This window comes from Mytilus galloprovincialis, chromosome 8 (assembly GCF_965363235.1).
Source record: "Mytilus galloprovincialis chromosome 8, xbMytGall1.hap1.1, whole genome shotgun sequence".
NCBI classification, from domain to species: Eukaryota; Metazoa; Mollusca; class Bivalvia; order Mytilida; family Mytilidae; genus Mytilus; species Mytilus galloprovincialis.
Genome location: NC_134845.1, coordinates 990,850 through 997,182, shown reverse-complemented (window position 1 = coordinate 997,182; position 6,333 = coordinate 990,850).

Here is a 6,333-nt window from a genome sequence, read left to right as displayed (position 1 = left end):
AGGGAAATCATACCAGAAAGATTTTCTCTGAACTTAAAATAAAAATTGTGACTGTTTAAAACAGCAGAATATTAAGGGGATCTATAAAACGATGTTTGCAAGTGTAATTTTATTTCTTGCCACCGGATTTTAAATCGTTTACCATACACATTTCAGTGTTGTTTACATCAAGTGATGCAGCTAGTCTCAGCTATAATTACTTCGATGAGATGGCACAGAGCTACTGCACAAGTCAAGGCGTAGGTGAATGGGTGTTTGCAATAAGAAGAAACTGTATCGGGAGAGCCCCAAGATGTAACTCTATATGTCTTAGAGCAAAGAGAAATATTCTTAAAGCAATCAATGGCCAACGAAATTGTTTTTTACAATTTTGTCTCTCTTTATGATAGCGTTTCATGTTTTTTTTAGTGTTGATAGAACTATCTTAAGCATACCCCAAGTGTCCTTTACTTATAGATTAATGCTTGATTTCTTGATTGACAACATATTTGTTACGTTCGGAGGACGTGTTTTTCAACAGACTGTCGACATTCCAATGGGAACAAACTGTGCCCCTCTACTTGCCGACTTATTTCTTTATTATTATGAGGCTGACTTCATGCAGGAACTTCTTAGGAAGAAAGATAAGATGTAAGTAGCAACATTCCAGCAGCACTTGCATACGGGGTATATATCTCCCAATTGATACGATATTCCCGTGCTTGCATTTCCTATCATGATTTTCTTGATAGGGGGTTGCTGCTCACAAGGAAGCTATTAAACCAAGAGTTCCAAATGGTGAAGTTGAAAGCATTTCTTCGTAAATTTTACGGACGCCATCACGAGTTGGTTGACCGTTATGGAATAACCGTTTCACAAATGATATCGGATATGTTCCTTACGTCGTAACTACAATCCCCTTCCCTTTCATGAATGTGACCTACCGAATTAGACTATTTGCCGGATTTGTTATCACATAAGCAACACGACGGGTGCCACATGTGGAGCAGGATCTGCTTACCCTTCTGGAGCACCTGAGATCAACCCTAGTTTTTGGTGGGGTTCGTGTTGTTTATTCTTTGGTTTTCTATGTTGTGTCATGTGTACTATTGTTTGTCTTTTTGTCTTTTTCATTTTTAGCCATGGTGTTGTCAGTTTGTTTTAGATTTATGAGTTTGACTGTCCCTTTTGTATCTTTCGTCCCTCTTTTAAGTCTCTATACAATACAAAACTGTTGACTTCAACATGCCATACCTTGTTTCATGCATGTTACTTTTTGTCATTTGGACATTTTGACATTTTCATAAAACTATTTGACCTAAAAATAAGGATGATAGAGAGTTTGCCCGCTAAACCTTTCTTTTCTTTTTTAATTTTTAGAACATATTATTTAAAAGTCTCTTTTCACAAATCTTGTATCTTAGAGATAGTTATCAAAGGTACCAGGATTATAATTAGTCCACCGCCATATTTTCAATGGCTCTTCTCGAAAACCAGTACCCTTTATTCTGCCTCTTTTGTTCCTTGATGTATAGTATATCAATTTATAACAGTCTTTTAAAAAGCTTGTTATATTAAAATAGATAGCAAACATCTGAATCTCTAAAGCTAATAAGTTGTTAACATGGTTAATGTTGGCATTTAATTTTTTGTGTAGTTACTATATCGGATTAGTTAGGGGTTACTTCCTTTTCAAAACAACAAAGAAAGCTGAAAGGATTCAACAGACGATGGAATTGATAATGAAAGATTGAAATAAACCAATAAATCAAATTTAAAGCTAACAAATTATTATTGTCGGCAATCTTTTTTATATATGTATTGAAGACTTAATCATTTCGATAGGCCGCTAGTCTAAATACCACAGAAAAACATATAAAAAAATGCATCAACTTCAAGGTAAATTCAAGAAGAGGTGAAAACTGACATATTCAAAAATTATCAACCTACAGAAATGCTAACGATTGGATTTCGTCCCAAAAGGTCATTTTTGTAAACTTGACCGTAGCGCTTAGTGTTTATTGTTATCTGATGAACCACGTTGACTATACAATGAATAACTTTTTTTATCCTTTAGCGTTGCTTGTTTCGATGCATACCAGGTTAGAAAGCAGCACGCACATCTCCGACATGACAGTTCTAATACCTAACCCGATGCCGGAAAAGTTAATATGGTAACTTACGGATATGGTAGTAAAGGATGTAGTTGGAAGCGTAATCACTGTGGGCCAAATTATTGCTGCTGTAAAGCTTTCAATTCATAATAGTCATATACACATGTGCGATTGTTCGTTTTTATTCTAAATATTTTAACACTATGACTGTTCACACATTGTTGTCAATTTAATTTTATTTTATGCGAATTTCATACCAGTGAGAGGTTTAGCTACCTATAAAACCAGTTAAAACTGATCCCATCTAATTTATGGAAATAATTTACAGATGCCTTATGAAATCTGTTACAGTACACACGAAAGTAATATTGTATGCATTAGAGGAATATATATTGCTTTTGATTGCATTATATTGTCAATATGTTAAATATATGATTTAAAAAAATAAAGTCTGCTAGATGAAATTATATTAAAAATGGTAAACCATGTTATTCAGTGGCTGTCGTTTGTTTATGTGTTACATATTTTTTTTTCGTTAATTTTTTTTATAAATAGTTAGTTTGAATTGCTTTACATTATGTCATTTCAGTTCCTTTTATTGCTGACTATGCGGTATGGGCATGCTCATTGTTTAAGGCCGTACGGTGATCTATAACTGATAATTTCTGTGTCACCACAAATCATTTGTCAAAGATGATTTATTAAAAGTAGTAACTTATGAAACCATGCAACACAAGCTGGCATTTAACGTTTATAGTATATGCAATAGAAGGGTAAAACAAAAAGGAAATATAATAATGTATGGTTGATCTCATTCGCTCCAGAATCTGCGCCAAATAGCTTACCCCTTGATTTAAGTATGATTTCGATGCAAGCCCAGCTCAATATTCTAACATTTGATGAAATAACCACAGGATGTTGGCTACGACAAGTGAAACATATTCGTCCTCATTTTTGAAACCGATATTTGATAACAACACATATGTTTGTCGTCATATTTCATAACCGTCAACCAACTCATTATAGAGTCCATAACAGCTTCGAATTGCATCACCGGGAACGCTTTGTTGGATAGTTTCCTTTTATAGTGATGCAAAATGTTATATACAAATTAGTTGTAAGTTAAAATTAAAATGTTTTATAGATAAATGGTGACATTTGTTATGTGTCAAATGTAAAATAACAAAAATACCGTCTCAAATGAAAATTCAAAACAGAAATTATCTAATGTAAGGAAACGTTAAGCCTTACAACTTAACTTGAAGTCGAATAAAATGGTGCTAAATAGATTTTGTAGTTACAATTATAAAAATGACCACATTATTGATATTCATGTCAACACCGAAGTGTTGACTACTGGGCTGGTGATACCATCGGGGACGAAACGTCCACCAGCAGTGGCATCGACCCAGTGGTGTAAATAGTTATCAAAGGTACCAGGATTATAATTTAGTACTCCAGACGCGCGTTTCGTCTACATAAGACTGATCAGTGACGCTCATATTAAAATATTTATAAAGCCAAACAAGTACAAAGTTGAAGAGCATTGAGGATCCAAAAGTTGTGCCAAATACGGCTACGGTAAAAGTTGTTCGTTTTTTTTTCAGTTTCGGATAAGCACTTTTAACTCGCATATACAGATAATTGCAAATGTGAAGGATGCACAACAACATGTGTGTTGAATTTATGTTCTAAATCTTATCTAGTGTGCCAACTTCTACTTGTTCATTTAAAGCAGAATTCATATGAAATCTTCTCAATGGTAAAATCAAAGTAATAATCAAATAATTTTTTTTTAAATTTCGTATACAAAGAAAAATCACAATATCGATACAAAGCAATAATAGTATAAGTGCTGATGACTAAAAGACTTTGATCAAGGAAGTCTTTGATTTTGAAAATCAACTTATATCCGGAATAATTTGATCAAATATAAAGTATAATGAAACAAAAGAAACGGAAAAAAACCGCAATACATCAAAAATAAAGACAAGGACGATAATTTATATGTATGGTGTTCTTGTGGTAGGATACCAAGTTTGACTAAATGTTGTAATAGTTGATCAGTAGACATCTTCTGTTGTCTTACATTTGATTGTAATATGATAATGTCAGATCTGTTAAAACATGGAATGTCTGCGGAATCTGATGTCATATCTTTCAAAATACTTAGAAAATTTTCATTAATCTCAAAGTTTGCCGTCTTCTGAATGTTATATGCTTTGATGAATGGGCTACCAATAAAATTATTTTTGGTGTAAAGACTTAATATTTCCACAATATGTTTCAAGCACGCTGCAATTGTAATACTTTCGCACGTTAAGGAGTGCTGAATGCAAGCAATTTTTAAAAGGTAAGATGGGAATGGATTGTACAATAATGATTTAAAATGTCTGTTCAGTAACTTGAGAAACATATAGATATTCTTGTGATGATTTGTCATGTTATGAACAAAATCTAATTCTATTTCCGTAAAGGTTATTTTGAATAGTCCCGGTTTCAAACTGGAAAACCCATCAAAGTATTGGTTAACGAACAATATTGTCCCCTTTTTCAACACTCGGTCCGCTAAAACAGGATAATCACAATCTCTCATCGAATACACTTCTTTAACGTTGTTGTAGCGTATGGCTGGACATATGTCAACTGTTACAGGGTGTCCATTTACGACAAGTGAAAGTATGAAATTAAGAGTTTGAGTACATGCTTGGTGCAAAAAAGTATCACTAACCGACATGAATATCACTCCAGTTTTGTCAGTTTTTTCTTTTGTTTCAACTTGTAATATGCAATTGTTATCAATGTACAATTTTACATTCTGACGTTTTGAAATTTCAGCAATTGATGACAACATTGTTGCGCTAAATGATTTAGGCACATTTGAAAATTTCGAAGGATACTGAAACTGTCTCAATCTTTTATCCACACACTACCATTTAGCTGTCATCTTTTGTCGTTTACTTCAATGTATGTAAAACCTGGGGGAGCATCATCCTTCACGACTGATATGGCACCAGGTTTCGACAGTTTGTCAATCACAACTAAAAAGTCAAATTCGTCTGGTGCTATTATTTTTGTTTTCTCCTTGTAACTACCTACTGAAATGATTTCGGATGATTTAAAACGAAGGTCTTTCTTCTTTGTGTAAAAGAGTACTTCATTGACCACAGCTCTAACTTTCATCTCTATCTCTCTGTTGATGGCATCGTCTTGCACTTTGATTTGTACAATTGAGACTGTATCATCAATTAATTTGGACAAATTACTTGAATCTTTTACAGAATATTCATTTTCCATATGTTGCAACATTGCATCTGAACCGGTTTTATTTCCTGGTTATGTTTATATCAACATCTAAAAATAGCTCTTTTCATTTAAATTTGTATACATGGACGATTATAGTTTGTTAATTATCGATATGGGACACAATGATTAAAAAGGAGTAATCACTGAAGTGTAAATCATGGAAATTTTAATGCACCATTTTCTTTTCTTTATAAGGAAATTCCTGTATAAAAAGGTAATATCACAAAAACACTGAATACCTAGGAAAATTCAAGAAGGAAAATCCCTAATCAGATGGCAACATAAAAAGCGCAAACACGTTAAATAAATGGATAACAACTGTCATACCCCTGACTTGGTGCAGGCATTTTTTTATGTAGAAAAGGTGGATTAAACATTTTTATAGCTAGATTAACCTTTCACTTGCATGATAGTCACATGTGATATACCTGACTTAGGTTTGGGGGACTGAAGACGAAGTATATAGATTGTAAATAAAAAGAAGAACTTTCAAATTATGATCCTTTTACTTCAAACGCCAAAAGAGGCTGATACATGTAATCATCACAAAAATCATGGTTAAAACAATACAACGGTTCCGGAAAGTACGGATTCAACATACAGATATACAACACGCATCACATTGCATTATAACGGCAATGATGGGTGGACAAAACATTATTATTTCTATGTAGCAACATATTACTGCAGCGCCATCATACGGAGCATATATCTCCCAATTGATGGGCTTTTATTTCCTATCATTATTTCCTTGATAGAGGATTGCTGCTCACAAAGAAGCTATCTATCTAAGAGTTCCAAATGGTTAAGTTGAAGTCATCTCTTCGTAAATTTGAAGAACGCTATGAAATAACCGTTTCACAGATGATATCGTTCCTTATGTCTTAACTACAATCCACTGCCCTTTTCACCACGAATATGACCTTCCGAATTT